The sequence below is a fragment of the Rhipicephalus sanguineus genome, chromosome 5, assembly GCF_013339695.2.
Source record: "Rhipicephalus sanguineus isolate Rsan-2018 chromosome 5, BIME_Rsan_1.4, whole genome shotgun sequence".
In the NCBI taxonomy this organism is placed as follows: domain Eukaryota; kingdom Metazoa; phylum Arthropoda; class Arachnida; order Ixodida; family Ixodidae; genus Rhipicephalus; species Rhipicephalus sanguineus.
In genome coordinates, this window is record NC_051180.1 from 19,742,189 (window position 1) to 19,763,116 (window position 20,928).

Below are 20,928 nucleotides of genomic sequence, written 5' to 3' on the forward strand. Positions count from 1 at the left end.
ATTCGACCATGCAGTGATGCCCTCTTTCATTGCTACTCCAGGAAGTCCCAGAACGAGCATTACTATTCCCTCTCCCGTGCGCCTCGTTCAAACATGCCCAATGCAAGAAAAGGAATTTTTGAACTTCGTGAACGGCAAGAAAAAAACTCAAAGGGCCCCTTATGCATTCGCCTAAGACGACTCGAAGGAAAAAGCACTCTTTTTTTTTTTTTCTACTCAGTCAACTGCACTGATACTCCCTCGCCCCCTTCCGAAAGCTTTCAGCAGCCAGCGTGGTTTTGCACTGCCGCCAGGGTCGGATGAATTTGAAGCATTCTGCAACTAACCTGGTTTTGCCCTGCCTCCGTTATCGGCCTACCTTTGCACAAGCGATTATGTAACTTGATGACTTCATAAGGTGACAGCACGTTATGTGACGTCATAGTGAAGACATGGTGACCTTACAAATGTTGGCCATCTGTGACGTCATGACGACGTCATATGGAGAAGTCATCACGTGACAATGGTTTTTAGCATCACTCGTGCTGACGCTGACGCCGCGGGACACCGATGGTCGATTTTCGCATTTGATCAGGCATCTAAGACTTTCGCCTTAATGAATGAATGAATGAACTTTACTAAAAGTCCGGCAGTTTCCTTCGGGCGAGGCGGGGGGGGGGGGGAGAGGGGATAAACCCCTGTCCCGTCCCACCCTCCGTCGATGATGGCGTCAGGTGACGGCTCGAAGTCCTTGGACCCGGGCGGATCTTCGGCTTGCAGGACGGCCCAAAGTTGGTCGGTCAGCTTGTCGCTAGTGAGTGCCGCCTCCCAGCGGCAGCGACGCCAACGCAGCCGATCCGCAGCAGTGACCACAGCCGCGGCGGCGGCCGGCCCTCGCGCGGTGGTAGCAGCAACGATTGCCCTCGGAGCTCGTCCCTGCCTAACATTTGTCGCCAAGTAAGCGGCGGCAGCGACAGTAACTCTCCCGGCACATTCCCAACGCATGTGCCGCAGTGTGGCTCTTTCCCCACACGCTTTACACGCGTCTGCCGGGTTTATGCTCGTATAACAGATAATAAAGATTTGAATTTTTTCTCAAATCCTGGCCGTTCAGTGCGCCCGCGACAGGGCCGTTAAGCCTGCCGTTCCCCACGTGGGAGTAGCCGGGTGGTGCGGGGCAACCTCCGCGTCTAGACTGTAATAAAGTTTGCTTGCTTGCTTGTGCCCGTTTGTTGGCTCTTACCCACTACGGGGGATCGGCCATGAAACCGGCGGTTAATTTAATAATATTTTTTAAAGAATGAGGAATAAATCAATTGCCGCAGGAATAAACGAAATTTTAAGAATGACTAGTCGATATGGAATAAGGAGGAGAATAATACCACAATATGAGAAACAATTACCGAATGAATGAAAGGAATTCTGGAGTATCAAATTTTGTTAAGGAATAAGTTAGCAGGGAATTCTTCGTGTCTCACCGAGAAATTCGCATAGGGCTGAGCAGACGTTCCCGTTGCTGAAGCCAAGAGAAGACGCCCCAAGGGAAAGAATATTTTGAGAATTCAGATTAATTCTTAAGTTTCTGAATAAAATTTCGAAATGCTTTTTTCTATGCCTAATGAATCGACGGCAGGTAAGCAAGAAATGATCAATGTTTTCAGATTCCTGACAAAAATAGCACATAGGAGATGGCACCAGACCAGACCTGTATAAATAAAAATTAAGTGGGGGTATCCGGCATCGCAATTTTGTAATAGCCACTTCCAGTCTTCGAGTGGGACACCATTTATTATTCCAGCCGAATGAAAGATGACCATATTCGGGAACTGGTAATTTCATACTTTTGGCATGTGTACTCACTCATTCACTCATCCACGTGTTTTCAGTGGGGATTCTTCAGCGGAATCTTCGTCGCCGTGGGCATTCCACGTGCGTATTCGACGAAGAGGAAGCTGCGATCGCCGTTCACGCGCCAGCGTGCCCGTGCCGTTGCGGATGTAGGAACCTGCCGCCCGGTTCTTGGCCCATCCCCCTCTGTGGGTGAGCGCCATCAGGAAGAGGACATCATCATCATCAGATGTAGGAATCGACGCGCCTGGTCATCAGTGAAGTACAACTCTCGTATCACTGGCGCTTGTACTTCTTGGGTAGATGATGTCTTCTGGAACGTGGCTGCTACTTGTGCTGCTGGCAGCCTTCGGCTCCGCGATGGCGCCTGCTTTACGGACAGACCAGATAGCACCGAGCTTCTCCAAAAGTGCCTTGCGTTCCACGCATAATGTAAGCCATGGCTTCCATGCGGACAAGAAATTGGAGCAGCCGGCCGACGAACTCGGCACTGCCGAAAGTGGCAACACAAGCGGCCCCTTAAGCCCACTCGCCAGGCATCGACTGCCCAAGTTCAGCAAAGTGGTGCTCCACGGGCACCAGCATCCGACGGTCGTCGTCACCGCCAGCGATGCACGCGGCACGGCCAGGATGCGTGGCTTGGGCAGTTTGCGCGAGTTTTTCCACATGAACCAGGTGCGTCCGTGTTTTCTTTCTGATACAATGTAACAATGAAAACCCGCAATGAGGCTAGCTTCATGGCTTCATTGTCTGTTGGTTTCGTAAGGTCGCGTATAACAAAAGGAACCAGCCCTCGATCAATTCCCCTCATTCGTTCAATGTAACAAAGGTGTTACTTTAGACGAGCTTGAGCAAATAGAGGAGCCAGCTTGAAGAAAGACGGGCATAGCGCAGGGGTGCCACGGAGGAAGATGTGAACAGGCAGGTGGCTAACTGGGATTGAGTGCGTTTATTGAGACTCAATCGCATCCTAAGCTTCTCACTAGGCCTGCTGACATCTCAAATTACTGTTACACTACACATGCTCTGTACCTCAGAAAGGCCAACTTTTCTCGAAATCATTTTACTTCCCTCATTTTCCAGCAATTAAAGAGGTTGAACAAAAAATTGCAAGGGCTCCAATGTATTTTTGTAGTTTCGCAGTCTGTTTTCACCCCTCTCGTATTCGTATCTTTCTGATCAACTCACGTAACAGCGCGAAAAAGTGGAAAGGACGACGACGGAGACAAAGTGTAAAGAGCGCTGCCTGTTAGGTCGTCGTCCTTTCCTCGTTTTCGCGCTGTTACGTGAGTTGCAATGAACGAACTAGCCCAGCAAGCAACCATTTCTGATCAATTCAGCATTGATGCCCGATAACAATTCGCAGGTGCTTATCTACATGGCCTGCTCGGGTGCGCTGACGGTTCTTGTGATGGTCTTCACGTTGGCGACCGTGTATGGCGGTCGACAGGCATCGCGCTCAGCGTCAGAGATATCGTGGAGGCGATTCGCCGAGTCTTACCCGCTTATAGACCAGCGTCCCTTGCTTCTCGAACATGGTTCACTAACTCAGAGGCTGCTCGACAGCACCGACGATGACGACGATGACGAGCAAGTGGCTGTCCACAAGGACGATGAGGACGTGGACACCAGCATGGCACCGCAGCGCGAACTCGGTGGCAACACAACAAGCTCAGTCGGCTACGCACCGTCTGAGACGAGCGAGGGACCGTGGTCGGCGAGATGGTCGCTTCCAGGAGGTAAGTATCGACCGTTTCAAAAGCTTACGGATCAATGTGCACCTGAACAAGGGTGTTCGATAGAAATTGGTCGTTCTTCAGTTACCTCGCGTTGACTGACCAATAGAAATCTGGGAGTGTCCGTAACAATCATATGCGTTGCTTTTGCAGTTGACCTAGTGCATGCGTTTTGACATAAATCTTATCTCCTCGTTCTTTCAGACCCTCCTCTGGTCATAATAAAGAGCAAACAGGGCGTCAAGCGGGTGAGTGGAGATGATTGTATACCGTGCGCTGGCATCGTACTGTGCATAGTTTATTAAAATAACCGCAGATAACAATATTAGGTGCCGCATGATTATTTACATTTACTACTGAAGTTTATGCCATAGCAGAGCCCAACATCGTCTCAGCAATGAAACTTGTATGCACAGACATTCAACATGCTTATTTGACTAATGAAGTCTGCTATTTAACGTTTAACATCATCCTTTCCAATGCCTATATTTGAAATATTACGCCTTGACAATAAGGAAGGTTGTTTCATTAAGAAAGAAATTTTATACGATTACCATATAGTAAGATAGTGCCATCAAACTGCCAGCCAAATACACTTATGGTGTTGCGCACGCTATTTTTCTAATTCAATATAATTCTAAGCTGTTAAAAAAAACTACATGCAAAACCAATGCATTTCGTCGCATAATATGGTAACGCATGTCTTGAAACCACTGTCATCTTCAGAATTGGTCCTAAATTAGAATCCCCACTGAACTCAGTGGGTGCACCTTGTAAACCTCAATATCTGACCTCAAGGAATTATTAATAAACGGTGGCGAACTTGTAACTATTCGATCACACGTACAAATTTCTCGTGCAGCCTCCACTTCTTCGAGAAAACTAGTCTATGGAATACAATTTAGATATATGTTAAAAACTATTTCATATCCTCTTTTCCTGTCTGGCTACCTGTGCTGCTAAGGGAGGGTTCATTTATCTTCGTTTTCAAACCACTTTCGCGTCATGCCTGTCCCTGCAGCCCATCGAGGTGTTCCCGAGCCGACTGCTGGACCTATGCAACCAGGAAGCACCGCTCACTTTCCTAGCTTTCTTGCCGAACGGGTAAGCAGCTGTGAGAATATTTTATTGCTATAGTAACGGACACTCTCTACGTGTTTTTGCCGTCGACGACGGCGTCGCCGTCGCCGTCACGTTCCGTAAAAAGTCCAAATCGATAACATCCCCCACGCATCGTATTTTCTACCATGTAGAAAATGCGCGGCAGGCCTCGCACGCGTTGCATCTCTGCTTCAGCCGCGGGGATGACGAATGCGGCTGAAGCAGAGATGCAGCGAGCCGACCAATCTCCGCTGCACGGAGGGCGCATGCGATAACGTCATCCTGCGTGCAAGGATTGCCGTCAATTGCTGCTCAAGCAGAGAGTAAACGCCCCGCCCGTCTTGAGCATAGAGGGACGCCGCGGGGGGAGGGGGGTGTCGCTCGAACAGCACCTGTGAACTTTGATTATAAGGGCGCAGTCGCGATCGCTGGCGCGCGCGCGCGCTAGCTCGGCAGGCATCAGCGCTACGTACTGTGCCCTCAACGCAGAGAGACTGCGAACTCAGTTTCTCTCCCTGGAGCGGCCGTATTCTCTTGCACCAGCGTTTTGTAGAGTTACGCGAGACCAGATCCAATAGAGTTAGCTGCCAGCCTTACTTCGTATAACATTACAGTTTGTTGCTATCGTATTAACTGCTTCGTCATTGCGGTGAAACTGATTTTATGCGGTCATCCCTGCCACAATCGTGCAACCGCAGTTGACATTATGCGCACGAGTATACATAATCATCGAGAAAGCGTCTTGACACAGCTGCCGGTAACGAGTAGCCAAGCACGATTTCCAGCTTGTGTGCCGTTAGTCATAAGTTATGTAAGTCTGGTACGCAAGGTAATGACCTGAAAGCGCGTGGTATCGCGTAAAACCGCATGCACGCCACGTAATTCTTCTTAATGCGTTCTCACGGTCTCACGTATTTACGGACATAGGCAAACCAATACCGCGACCGCTAGCGCGTGCGCTAGTTCGGCAGGCATCAACAAACGGCTCGTATATTCTTCTACGTGCTGTGCTTTCAATGGGAAGAGACCGCACGGAAACCGTTTCTCTCCCTGGAGGGGCCGTATACTCTTCACCAGTGTTTTGTAGAGTTACGCGATATCGGATCCAGAAGAGTTAGCTGCCAGCCTCAGTTCGTATATCATTACAGTTTGTGGTTATTGCATTCATTGCCTCGCCCTTGCGATGACACTGATTTTTTATTGACGATGATTTCTTCCTGATCCTCTTTCTGTAACGGGGTAGTTGCACAACCAATTGATTAAGTTGACTACTTTTTTTTTTTCGGTTGTTCAACTACTATACCCAAGATGTCCTATATGATTTCTTGCCGAATTAAAGTCGCCTTGAATAGAGGCCCTCCTTAGCTAACTACCGCATTTGTTCGCATACTATCAACGCTGACTGATCTGGGCTATTGTGGGTTAGCGTTGGCTATAATATTATGGCTGCTATTGTAGGCAGCGTTGTCTAACTATTGCCTACTCTCTGCTAATGTCCTCTATTCGGTGTTATAGCAGCAAGCTTGTGTTCATTCAATCTGAATCAAATTGATTAAGTTGACTACTTTTTTCTGTTGAACTACTTGGCATACTTTTTGCGTGTGTTTGCGTTTCTATTAGAAGTGGGGGAAGATGAAGGAGGGGATCCGCTCCGAAATCTCGTTTGGGATGTCACGGCGTCACACTAAAAGCTTTTGAAGTTGTCTAGGTTTATTGTTTGTCTATGTCATAATACAACTTAATTCATTTTAACCAATAGAATTAATCTAAGCCGAGCAGCCGCAGCCAGAATTCATGAACGAGCTGGTACGGCAGCTTCACGACGGTGTCGTCAGCAGTCTTACATTCTCGCATCTTTCCTGGCTTACATGGCCTTCCTTTCATATTGAGAAAAGATAATTTGCTAACGCAGGGGGTGCCTGACCTACTTTCTTTCTTTTCTTTCCTTCCTTCCTTATTTCTTTCCTCCTTTCTTTCTTCTCCCTCCTCTTTCCTTTCTTCTTTCCTTCCTCCTTTATTATTTCTTTCTTTCCCCTTTCTTCTTCTTTCTTTCTTTCTTTCTTTCTTTCTTTCTTATTGCGCAATGCCCCGCCCCCTCGTAACTTTTTTCGTTCCCTCCATGCCGGGAATTGGACCTGTTTATTAGCGCAACACTTTTGCTGCTACAGGCAACGGCGACGGTCATGCGTGAAACAATAAAAGGTTGCAATGAAGTGTGGCAAGTTAAGTGAGAGGTGACCTCGGGAAAAGATCAGATTTCGATATCAGAAACGGCTGACTGCCGACAAGACCATGGTGGAGAGAACATGAGTTATTGGAAAACGGCGCATACAAGTACACATGTGACCGGCGACCTTCGAGGGCCTATTTCTGTACACCCACATTTCTGTACACTCGCCGGTGCAGGGTCTTTCGCGAAATATTCCATTGCCATCGATATCAGTAACTCGTAGAAGCTTCGCTTAACTATTTTTGCTGTTACTCTGTATCTGGGGGATCCAGGAATCAGCACCGTTCCAAATGGCTAGCCCACGGCCGCAACAGCGAAGTCTTCCAGCTGGCCTCCGTGCTCAGGCGGACCGTGCTCAAGGTGGTGCCCGTCACGGGAGACCTCACCGAACAGCAGGTCGACACCATCGCCTCCGCCATTGAGTGCTGCCTGTAAGTTGGGGCGATGTTGTGAAAGGTTGGGCTTCGCTCGTAGCTGGGTTTCATGTTGTGTTGTTTGTTTCTTGGAGAAAACTAGTGCTCCAGTATATCTTGTATGTGTTGCAGTGCTTCAGTATGTTTGTTAAAAAACAAGCATCTACTAATGCGAAGCCGCAAGACATTAACTAAGCTTGTGATTACCGGTGAGAAAGATCGTGGAAAGCGAGTCGTTAGTGCCTACAGGTTTTTCCACAGGAGCAGCTTACGTGCATTGATTTTGAGCCAATAGTCACTCATATGTTTAACATCAGTAAGAATGATACATTGCTTTTAATTTATTTTTTAGCCTCAAGTATCCATCAGTCATCATTACTGACCTTGATCAATGTCTTCTGGGCCGGGGCCGGAAAATATAAAGATAATTTTGCAGGATCTCAACACCACGATCAAAGGACGAACGTTTAGCTTTGAAAGGCAGAGTGCGTGCACAACCAATGACATTTGTTACCTAAAAGTAACCACTTCTGATAACGGCGATGCCACCCCTCTAGTTGTCAAGCGAACGGTAATCCTTGTTTACACTTGCCCTGCGTTTGGTTCACCTGTATTACGCTAGCTAGGAAGGCGTGATACGCTCCCCGCAGGTGAGAGGAAGAAATGAAGGCGTGATGCATGTGTCAGAATTATACGAAAACGCGAAGCTTTCGAGACCTTTGTGTAGAGGTTGTTGAAGTGGGGAAATGACGCTCTGCTGTCCCTGGATGGAGCTTGGCTCAGCGTGTGTGGCGAAGGGAATGATGGAGGGAAAGATTTCTAGCGCTCGACCGCTAGAAACTACCGCTTTCCTATCACGCCATCGGCGACTAGAAACTGCCGCTTTCCTATTACGTAGCCGTGAACTATTTAATCCTCGTGTATTTTTCTCTTGCGAGTGGACCTCAAAACGGCCGCGTGACGCTCCTATCTTATCCTTTGCGTTCCTCCACAGTAACATCATATGGAACACTCACGCTATCCTGCATCAGTCGTGTAAACATAAGCCCAGAGAACCTTTTTCTAAGCACATGTATGACTGTAGACCTACGCAGGTCAATTTGAAGAGATGATTTCGCTGCCTGTTGCCAACATGCCTCCCCATTTTACTTTCTAGCAAGCTGAGCACGTTGAAGCATGGAACCTCCTACGGAACACCAAATTTCATCGAGGTTGAAAGGTTAGAACATCTTGCTTATTTTCTTTCGCCAAAGGCCTATGAGCTACATTACCAAACTGTTTATGAGTGGAAATTGCGTTGTTGATGGTGTTAATTTCCGCAGATTTAGAAAACAAGCAAATTTTTCTAGGTTGTAATTCGGTTACTTGACTCCAACGATATAGGAAACTTAAACTGTCTGCGCCAGCGATTTTTGAAACCTCTACGGCAGAGATATGAAAAAGTTTTTTAAAGAATACGCGTGCTGCGAACGCAGGATTGCGTGCGTGTTCGACCAGTTCCCGGAGTGGCTTCTGCGCAGCGGCAGTCAGGGTATCGCCTCGTCGAGCGAGTCCCTGACCGAAAGCCTCGCCTCCGACAGAGCCGGTGCAGACGGCAGCCCCGACGCCTCCGATTTGCTTGCAGCCTTCCGCCGATGGAAGGGTGCACACACTGTCACTTTCTTTTGCTGGACATTTCATATATATATACATATATGTACTTGTGTATGCCCGTTTGTGCTGTTTGTGGCCCACTTGCCTTTCGCCACGCTTTTACTTTTTCTTAGGGGAACACCGCAGTGACTGTACTGATGTAATCCTCCGGTCACCATTCAAACACGACTTCTGTTTCGATGCACCTCTTTCTATATGTTTCTCTCTCTTTCAAGCAGTAGCGTAGCCAGACATTCTTTTCGGGTGGGAGGGGGAGGGGGGTCACCCATACATTGGCTATGTTCGTGCGTGCGTTTGTACGTGTGCGTGTATGCACGCATGCAAAATTAAAAAATTGAGCACCCCCCCCCGCCCCCCCTCCCGGCTACGCCAGTGCTTTTCAGTATTCACACTATAGTCCCGCATGTGTAGCCCAGTGAGTTGCCATGCTGACAAGTTACTCTATATTTGTCATCGTTCTCCTCGTTACAGGAACAAATCAATGCTGCCTAACGCGGCACTTCATTGTGTTCGAGCTAAGTTACGCAGGAAAGCCGCTGTCACGGATAACGGTAAGTGCAGCGGGCTGAAATGGCCGCATTATCGTACTTCTTCTATCGAAACACCTACCTTTCCTCCAAACACCTATATTTGAAGAACGACACTGAGAACGCGTGCTTGCTTGTGGAGGAGGATTTTATTTTTCATTTTACAGCTAAGCTGTTAGTAAGTGGATGAATTACGGCCCTTGTTTGTAACAAGTTCAACAACGTTAAATTCGGGCAAGGGTCTAACGCAGCTGCAATATGCGTGTAATGTTTTGGAGTATGTAGATTAATTAAAGGCGACTGAATTTAGTATTTGGTATTGTAGCCACTCTAAAGACCTTCGCTGTAAATTCGGTCGTGATTATGCAAGGTCAAGGAAGTTCGTTGATGTTGTATTTATTTATTTATTTATTTATTTATTTATTTATTTATTTATTTATTTATTTATTTATTTATTTATTTATTTTACGGCTCCTGGGAGCTTTACATGTATCTTTGGTGCGAATCAAACGCTTACATTGAAGTGTTCATAAAGAAGTGCGGCCTCCAGTCGTGATGGTACAGCCGCTTGGAGTACGTGGTGACGTCAGCGAGTGCTTCGTATTACAGTACACAGCCCTCACTAAAACCAGCAGTTTATCTTCATGTAAGCTACCTCGATCCGCTTATCTTCAACAGCAAAGTGAACGCGGGTAATTTCACTACGAAATTGCGTAGAAGTCTTCACGTGTCTTCGTATTGCCAAGAGTGGCCGACCTATCGGAGACAGCAGTCACTATCGAACAAACTGCTTCGTGAACAAGGCCCATATTCTTTGGACTACGCGGGGCTTGTTTCTTAACGCTGCTCTATTAGCACAATTACAGCTATGCCAGTTAGCTTCGTGCTTCTGTATCTTTAGCTTAGTCATAGAATACGCACTTCACGCTCACACGAACTAATTGCTAAAAGGCGCGGGTACGATTACCTGCCGGGTTAACGGGAGGCGACACTATTGCTATAGTGTCTAGCTGCACGACCTGCAAACAGCGTTGCTGCAAAGCAGACACGCTAGCACGCTGCAGCCGCCTATATATGAACGCAATGAGAAGCGGTCGATGCAGAAATCGGAATCGCATAGCTCGACCCGACTGCGTTCACACAAACTAAGTTAAAGATGATTGGCGAGCTTATAAAGCTCGCTCATGCCGAGCAGAGTTGCCGCGCAGTGCCAGTTCGACCTGACAGCATTTAAAGGGGCACTAAATACAAACAACATTTCACGTCAGAGTAAAAGGTCAATGCTTAACCCTTCGTGGGTTCCTCTATTTTTAACAAAACAGAAAATATGCCTGCGGATCAATAACGTGCTTAGAAACAGTGCTTATCAATTTTCACCAAAATACAACCATTAGTTTACGTGAAAAAAGTGGGACGTATGGGTCCCATTGACCCATGGCGTGCCTTTGAACAAGCGGGACAACACTATCCCTTTGTCTCATGAGGTCACCAACCTGTAATTATTTTGCCAAATTCCTTGCACGAAAAGTCCCCTGGCAAGTGGTACAGAGAAATTATGCAAAAACATTTCTGGCGGACCTCATTACCAGCTCTGTTACACAATCTGCCCCTGCGCCTGTTGTGCTGGGCCCAGTGGCTTTGAGTGATGTATTCGCATACTCCAACCGTTCCTTTTTGTCTCTTCTGTCGGTGTGGATGAGGACGAACGCCTCGGTTATGCCCGAATTTCCGCCCATGTATTGTGACCACGCATTGTGTACATTGCATTGTGACGGATTGTGACCGCGCCTTTGTCTTTGCGGTAGCTGCGCAGCGCGGTGCAAGGCCGCAGCCTGGTGCGGCAGGCAGCGTGCTGCGTGGCAGTGGCTGAACGCGCCCTGGGATTCCGGCACACGGGCGTGGACGCCGACAAACTGCTGGTGGCCGTGACCGACGCGGCGAGCCTCGAGTACCGGCTGCCCAATAGGACGACGCCCATCTCGATCGAGAGTGCCGGTCTGAAAGCGCATCTGGCCGGGTGCCTGTCGTTCGCCATCGGCTCTGAAGGCACGTGTTGTTTGTTCAAACAAAGATTTCACTATTCTATCGATTAACAATTGCTCCCTTTTAAGGTAGGGTCAATTGTGAAATGCTTTCATACTTGAAACACGGTGTTAATTTGTCACATCATTTAGGCAATGCACATGTTTGCTCATTTATACAGTGAAAAATCGCGCACAGCATAACTATCTGGCGGGCGTCTTGCCTTTCTTTCTTTTGAGTCATACATCACTGGGACGCCCCTGTACTTCATCGCACTTTGGAAAAGAATGCCATGGTGTCATCATCAAATTTTGTTCCAAGCAGGTGCCTATCGCAAACTCGCCTCTTACAATCAAGAAATTTCAATCGTGCGCAATAGAGCAATTAATGAAAAATTTATTTAACCAAATTTGATAACTGGTCGACTATGCGTTTTGATTTTCGTTCGAGTGTTTTCCGCCAATTCGAGTGATCCGACTTACACGCTTCAATTGTGCAATCTGCCACAGGGGATAATTAAAAAAAATATTGTATCGTCAAAAAAATTATTGAACACAATTTTCATGCACATTTCTTCAGTCGGATGTTGCGCAATATAGTGGCATAGTAAATGCATGGTAGAAGAATTCAGGCACCCCTAGATTAAGAAAGTACATTAATGCACCGTGTACGGTTATGCACCGTATACATTGCGAGTTACAGGCAATCCTACCTGTGGGTAGAATGCTTGAACCGTTGCCAGCTGCAAGGCACAGTATACAGGCGGTTGAACTCGTACTCATTCGACGGGGCCAACATGTTGCGTGATCTGTCGAGCGTTGGCCATATTGCCTCGCTGTGGCCCGTAACAAAGCAAGCGCGAAACAGTCGAGACAGTGTTGCGCATGCGGCTGTCTCGACACTTTGTCAAGAATGAAGTTGCGCATTCCTGCTCACAAATGTGCTACCAAATCCGCCAACTTTTCGCCAACCTGGTTGCGCTAGCAGAGCGGTGCCTGTTCCGGCCGCTGTGATAGTGTGACGATACACTTCACACCCCGCCGGGAAATACTGACACCGCTCTTTTACATCACGATTTACCCGAGAGAAGGAACATAAACGTGAAATATCTAACCTGTTTACATCCCCTGTCCTCCCTCGTCCGCTACTTAGCTAAAGATCGTGAAGAATACACACCGTATAACTTTCGTACGGGTATGTTGTAGAAACAGAGCAAACGTTACAGAGTACGGTCCGTGCTTATCAAGAACAAGCTATCGTAATCTTGGGCGGCGCGCTTACTGCATGAGTCTACAGAAAGCCTGTCGCGCAATTTAAGTTGCAGAAAGCACGACGAAGAAGCTAAATCATTTCTTTTTTATTTCTTATTTCTAGCCGTGATACGTGCTCACGCATGGCGATAATACTTTTGTCTTTATTTTTGCATGTGCAGAGGACAATGACAGGGACCACTCTGAGTTCAAAGAAAATGCGAACGACAGCCCTCGTTCGGAAAGCAGGTAGAAACATTGCATGTTTAAGACGTCGAAATCGTATACATGGTGTAAGCGGTTAAGTGTCTATGTTACTGTTTTTATAATTGCATAACTCGCATGACATAGAAAAACGTTTTAGGAGTGGCAAAGCAGATAAACCTAAGGATTCGCGTGGAGCCTGTCGTATTTATTCGCCTAATACCCGACACAATTAAGCCATGTTGCCCAACTGTTGGCTAGTGTTCGCTATCAAGGTAAGGCAATTACAGCTATTTAAAGGTAACCTGTTTTTGGGATCGTTGGTGCAGCATATCGGTGAATTGCTGCGTATAAAAACACAGGCACAAAAGAAGCGAGAGGACATACGAGGGTTACCTATAACAGCTCTCGTCTGTCCTATCGTTTCTTCCGTCCCTGCGGCGCGTTTCCATATACTAAAGAGAGCGATAGCGGAACACATGCGGGAGTTTCACGTGACTCGAGCAGAAACGTCAGGTATGACGTCACTGGTACAACGGCATGTTGCTGTCGACACTGCTCCTGGCAGCAGTGATGCTGGCAAAATAGTGACATCCACGGAGCGCCACAGCGTTCGACAACAACCTGACCAGAATCGCTACGATAACAACGTGTGACGTCTTTATATGACAGTAGAATTCTACGGATCATTCACGGTTTACCCGATTGGCCAGCTCCTCAATAATCATTCCCTTCGTGGATATGGCGTTATTTTTTTGTGTCTCGTGACGTGAATTGATAAGGTCAAGAGACGTCGAAAGCACCAACCCAACCGTTTTCATGTGTATGCGTCCACCGTAGCATTGTTCGTTTAGTTTTTCAAGGTACAAAACGGCAAGGTTAACAGCCCAATATGGCGGCACCGAAACGCATCCGTAAAATAGTCTATATAACGCCACGTAGAATGTTAGGTAGAACCGACCCCCCTAATCATCCAAAGGGGGGCGCCAATTCTGTCCCATACCTTTGCTCAGTCGGCCCTTTCACGTCATATTATAATGCACAGGGTTATGCGTGTTTCTCTACGATGATGGCGGCCAATGACTCCTGATGTTACTTTCAGATCGCTGTTTACTTTCCACTTTTACCCCGGAAAGACGGGGACCAATGGCAGGCCTTTATGAGAAACACATCATCGCTTCATTTTATTTTTGCATCCGTTGCGGCGGAGCTTGTTTGGGGGAGGCGACGCAGCTATACTGCCCCCCCCCCTCCCCCATTTAGAGAACCCTGCGCATGCCTATGCTGCCAACTGAAACATTTATTGCACAAAACCGTGCTTAAAATGCTTAGATAACATCGGTCACGCACCACGTAACTATAGTCGGATACAACTTTAGAAGTCCGCGGCATTTCCTTCTCAAAGGCGGATGCACGCAAGCCTGCACCAGTAAGCGCGCTCTCCAGACTGACGTCGTGAGCCGGACGGCCTTCGGTGAACAATGCCGAGTGCAAGAGCGCGTGACTGTTTCTTTAGTCGCGGAGTCGACTAGCTCTCCGGACTTCTTAAGTTGTATCCGATAGTATATTTGCAGCGCTCATCCCGTGTACATTTTGTCTCTTGTTTTCTTCGCGCTATTCATTAAGTATGATGACGCATTGAACGACTAAATCGCCACTGACTTTTTTTTTCTTTCTGAAAACGCACTTTGCCTTTGCACGCCTCACGCAGTGACCGTGAGGCCCCTAGCTTCTACGGGAACGTGATGTGGCTGGGTGCAGTCGTGGACTGTGTGCTGCACAAAGTGCGCTCCGAGGTGCCTGAGAACCGCGCGCGTACCGAGCGTGCCGTCCTCGACGAGTTGATCTCGTGGCAAGCTCGGCTGCAGCAGTGCAATTGCGCTCACGAGCTCGTCGCTACAATGGGCATCTAGAGGACGAAACTTCAAAGCTCCACGTTCACCCTCATCGGCCGCATTAAACGCTCTGCTATTTCGTTTCCCATTATACAACTGTGTTGTGTCGTTGTAGATTGCAGTTCGCTTAATATCAGCAGCGTCACTAAGGCTGACACAGGACTTCGTAAAGTGCAATATGCAAGCACGTTTGACGTATTCATTCTAAGCGCACTGACTGTACCAGCGGCGTGGTGCTTCATTTGTGCATGGGTCGAATTATAAAAAATGGGGGACGCTTAAGCTTCGCCATTAAGAGTAGGACGTGATAGCGATATCCTGCCCTTAGTGCGTACCGAACAACTTAGTGCATACTTATTGTATGTTGTTACTCGAGAAGTTCAGATTGTGCATTACTGCAGCATAATTGACAAAGTACAATGGGGTCGCATAGCCCCAGCACACCGAGCTTTGGTGTCTGCCGCCCTCGTTGTCGTGCGCTACTTGACACTGATGCCCACCAAAACTCGCCGATGAGGAAGACACCGCAGTGTGGTTGGCGCTTGTAGGCGACACAGAATACATCACAAACGTGTCAAGAGCCCGGTGGCGTGAGAGAACGTCTGTGCGCGTGACATTTTTTTCGAAGTATCAGTGCACCCACCAACGTGTGTGTAACAAAATGTGCACTAATGTGTATGCCATATGTAACGCGCAGCATGCTTCAAACCAAGGGCAATTATGCGCGAGAAACTTTTTCGAAGTTTCGATGCACCCACTACGTGATCTTAAGGGAACACGCGCAGTAATGTGTGTGCCTTTTGTAATGGGTGGCTGGCTTTAAACCACCAAGTCGTTATGATATTCACATGGTGTGTCGTCCGATGGCAATGTACGCTTGTGCCACGCAATATTACTGCTATATTACATCTCGCACTGTGACACGTGCATACAGGACGCGTACGCTTGTGAAGCATGGCAGTTACTTTCAGCGCAGTTCCAAGCAGAGGCGTGGCTATGTGCAAGGGCGTATCCAGGTGGGGGGGGGGGCACAGCGGGCCTGTGCCTCCCCCCCCAAATTTCTATCCCCACGGGATACAGAGGACAAAATGACACTCGACACCACTTATCTGCCCGGGCCCAATGTCGGATCAAGGAGGTGCCCACCCCCCCACCCCCCCCCCGAAAAAAAATTACGCCTACGCCACTGGCTGTGTGGTAGAACACCTGCTTGCCGCGCAGACGGCCTGGGTTCGATTCTAGTTCGGAGCCAACCTTTTTATTTATTTTATTTGCAGCTTTCTCGATTTTTCGGTCACAGACAAGATGATTTTTCGCTCACAACCAACGACACCCACACAGACACCGGAATTTCCGAGAAACGAGCTCTTTACCGCTATCGCGTTAAAAGTGACAGACGCTGTCCCTGAATCCTCAGCAGGATTTACTTCTGTACTTCCCTGGGTATTAGGCACCTTGTGTTCCTTTAAGTCTCCCTTATGCAACAATTTATTCTCACGTTAGGGCGGTGCCTCCGGCGCCCGTGTCTGTCTCGACATGTCGGCAGCGGCATAGTACGACCATGAACAAAGGTAATTAACTGCGCATCCTGCAATTTGTCTAAACAATAATTACACACATTATCAACCTTTAACATGATATACTCTGACCCATCCGGCAAGTCTCGCTTCAGAGACGATTCCACCGTTCTTCCAAGGCTGTTTAATGTGGCGACGTTGCTCAGAAATTTCGAGGGTCTCATACACTACTGCTGTGACGACTCGAAAGCGAAAAACTGAGTGCCGATGCATTAAAGAATGAGACGTCCCGTCAGAATCCGATGAGACATTAGGCTCGTCGTGCCTCATTTTGTGCTTACCGAGGCTCCCTCTGGCGTTGCGTACTTATTCGGCTGACCACACCATCCACTGGGCTCAGCGTCTTCCATCGCGCGCCCTTTCCGCGTTACTTCATAGTAGGCTGAGTCACGCGAACGCCGCTATTTTATTTTTTTAAAGCACTATATGCCGCGACAAACAGGAAAAATGACCGTCCGCGTAGTCGTCGTCGTCAACTTGAATGGTACCAAAAACAGTCATCATCGATTGTAGTGACGATGATGATGACCAGATAGCCACACCGGATGGCTTTCGCCTTCCAGTCGTTTTAGGCGAATGCGTAAGGGACCCCGTGAGTTTTCTTTCGTTTCCCTTTTTTTTCTTTTTTACAGCGAAAGCTGTTATGAGATCATTTCAGCGGCCGTTTTTGGCGCCGTAGTTGTCCGCCGCCGCCGCCGCCGGTGTCCGTAATCACTATCGCTCGAAATAAGAAAAAACGAAATAAGAAAAAAAAATTCCAGGATGGAACGAGGTTCGAACCTGGGCCCACTACGTGGGAGCCCAGAATTCAACCTCTGAGCCATGCCGGTTTTTTTTTTGTCTTTATTTCCGGTTGTACATCACACAAACGGGGACAACAGAATTATTTTACAAGACACCACAAACATGTAGACACACGTACCGTCAACCACTGGATAACCAACATTGTGATTTAAAATTCCTTCATAGTAAGCAGGGGCTCTACCCTAGCCAACCATGAAGGAACACATTCTTTTGTTTTTTCTACCTCAAGAAACCAGGCCATACTTTCTTGAAAAAACTGTCTTGCTGGTCTTCTATCCGGGTCACAGTAAAATCCAGCCATTCGTGAGCGCCATATACTGTGCAAGCCAGTCATCATGATTAAGTCAAAAGGTAGCCCGTCCTCATTGTCTATTGCTAAATACCGAATTCCATGAGGGTCTAACGGAAATGCTTTTTTTATTGTCCTCTGCAACACGTCCCAAAAGTGCACCCCCTCCCAACAGTGCAGAAAGACGTGGTCAATTGTTTCAGGTTGGCTACATATTAAGCAATCGGAGCCCCATGGCATATAGAAACCTCGCTCCTCTAAAAAGGTTTTTACCGGTAGTGTTCCTGTGTGCAAAAGAAGAAAGATTTTGCATTTGGAGGTGCTTCCATTTTTTTGACTTGCTTAAGTACATTCTGACCCTTGCCAGCAGCATATAGCGCTCTGTACATTGGGATGGGCAACACAAGGTCACGTACATCCTTATAAAGCTTTTTCTTTCCAACAGAAAAAAGGTACTCGGTTGAAAAGCGGACGCTAAAAAAACGCACACTTGCCACGACTTCCTTCATATAGCCTTGTACTGCACCTTTCATCGTTTGAGTGCTGACAACAAACTCGGGCAACAGTCGACCAAGTCTTATTTGGCACACTGTTAACAGGAAGGGGTCGCTTGCCTCACGGAAAAAGAAAAACCTATTTACCAACTGTTTTATGAACAAATGTACCAGTCCAAGGCCTCCACTCTTTACCCTTCTAAACAAATTTGTACGACTGCACCTTAACTGGGAAAGGTGCAGTCTGAGCCATGCCGGTGCTTGAAACTGTTTTGCAAAAATAGCACATGCTTTGGCGGTGCCCCTCGTTACGTGGGGATAAGGACCTCACAGAGCAGAAATGGAGCTCGGCCCTCAAGAGCTCGGAATATCAGCAACAACTTTGGGCTGTCCAGAGAGCCTGCGATGCGGCGGTTAGGCTAGGTCTAACTGTCCCCACGTGGGAGCGGCCCGCGGTGTCACTCTAAGGGGTGGCACTTCTCCGGATCTTTAAATAAAGTTCTTCGTACCGTACCCTATACAGGCTTCATGTCGGGAAGGAACCACATTAAAGGGACACTAAAGGCAAATAACAATTTATGTCAGAGTGAAAGCTCAATGTATGACAACTTCTAAAACGGCAATATTATCAACAGCAGTGCCCTACTTACCGAGAAATTAAGCTAAATGTATCACATGATGAGCGCCACGAGTGGGACATTTTCGAAGTGATCCCGATGACGTATGGAAGTCGGCCTACAATAAATCACTAGTAATCAAATAAGCAGCAATAAAAAAAGAACCTTCCGTGCATCAAAAGACGTAATAAAATGCTGTTTGTTCGTTTCCATTTGATTCGTGGAAAAAAGAACCTCTGTGGCGTTGCCATGGGGAACGGCGCGCGTGGTTCAAAGGTTCCGTTTTCGCCGAACTGCGCTTCACCCGGCGCGCTGCTTCGCTCACGCGGTCGCGTCTCAGTGGTAGTTTCGGGGTCACGTACTGCCGCGTGTGTTTTGAGCGCTCGTGAAAGTCGCTCTGACAGGCACTTCGACAAAATGCCGCATGCAACGACGCCGGCACTACGAGCCCTCAGCAGCATACCGCGTTCATCGGGGCTCAAGTCGCTGAATTGGAGCCCAGCGTCGTGAGCCAATGTCTCGTTGTCAAGTTCTCCGTCCACATCCATTGCGGCGATTGCGGCAAGCTTCGATGGCTTTGATGGCCGTTGTTGCTGCTGTGGGTCCCGCTACTTTCGCTCTGATGCTACTAGTGTCGGCGGCCGCGCAGTAAAGGCGGGCAACGTCGGGCACGGCAGCAGTGACGTATGAGAGTCGGATTTCAGGCGGGTGATTTGAAGTGCGCTAACGCGGTGCGGACCACTAAAACGTGATTTTATTTCAAAATAAGCACGTCCTTGGCATAAAAGTAGCACTACGAGGTTTCTGGACCGCTATTTCAACAATCAACGTCGACTTAATATTTGCCTTTAGTGTCCCTTTAACATATGCACTATAGCGTGGTAAAGGAGTAAAATAAGCACCAAGCGTCGCACAACGCGAATTCTGTAACCAGGCGTCACACAATGCGAATTGCGCAACGAGTAGGTTGTTGAATGCTTCCAACCCATTACAAAGGGCTCCGCCATAATGCTTCATCGTCATCAGGCACAGCATCAACAAAGCGCATAATGCCTTACATGCGTCTAGCAGGTACCACGGCTCTCCGTAGAATGACGAAAAATGGCACAGTGCCTGCTTCCCTACTTCTCAGAAACTATAGTATTGATTTATAGCGTAGTGGGTTCCTCGCAAGTGCACTTGTATTGGTTGCCAAGGAAGCCCATAAGCGCATGATATATTTCCTCGGGGTAACAGTAAAGTTCTTCGCCCCCCCCCCCCCCCTCGCGCTCCCACGTCAACGTATGTTATACAGCATGGCAGGAGAGGGAAATAACGACCGGGCGTCACCCAATGCAAATTGCATAACTGGTGGGCCGTTTAAAGCTTCCAACCCATTACAAAGGGCTGAGCCATAATTCTTCATCGTCATCAGTCGTCGCGTCAACAAAGTGCACATAATGCCTTACAGACGTGTAGCTGGTGCCTCGCTTCTCCGCAGAATGACGAATGACGACTTAGTAGGTGCTTCCCAACTTCACAAAAATTGTGATCTATGGCGTAGTGGGTACCTTGCTTGTATTTATGGCGTAGTGGATACTTGTATTAGTAGCCCCAAGAGAGCTTACAACCGGCTCTAGGAACGCCGCTCTTCCAGCTTTCGCTGTAACTGTGCTGCGGTTTCAGCGCAGGCCTGGCGTTTTTTTAGTCACCCGAACAACACATGAATTGACTAAGAAAAAGAAGAGAAGAACACTACTTTCGCCTTCGCATCGTCCAAGGCGAAAGCAAAAGCGGCCGTGCGACTTTGTCCTTCGGTTCCAATTATTTTCCCACATTTTTATGAGAGGTTCGCGTAGTATAAAGATGAATATAAAACGACATCAAAAACATTTCATGCCGCGATTTATAGCTTCGTTACGCAGAAGAGGTAAGCCCCTGGTAACGTATTACGCAAATCAGACGATCAGAACAGACGATCCGACATGCCGCGGTTCGCAGATCTACTTTAAAGAAAATACCGCTTGAGTGGTTCCGTTCAGGTACCACTGCCAGAGAAGCAACGAGTCGTAGTGTTTTCGAGAATACTAATGTAGGCGTACCGTTCACACAGTACTGCACCATCCCGGCATTATCCAGAATAATCACGTGCATGCGGGGATGATTAAATGTGGTGTTACCACTGGTCCAATGCCCTGTGAACGAACAGAACCTGTCCATTGCCTCGCTTGCTATACATACATTTGGAATTATAGGTAGCGTAAATAAAGGTAGCGCACACAGGACCCCCTTTGTAACTGACTTTGTGGT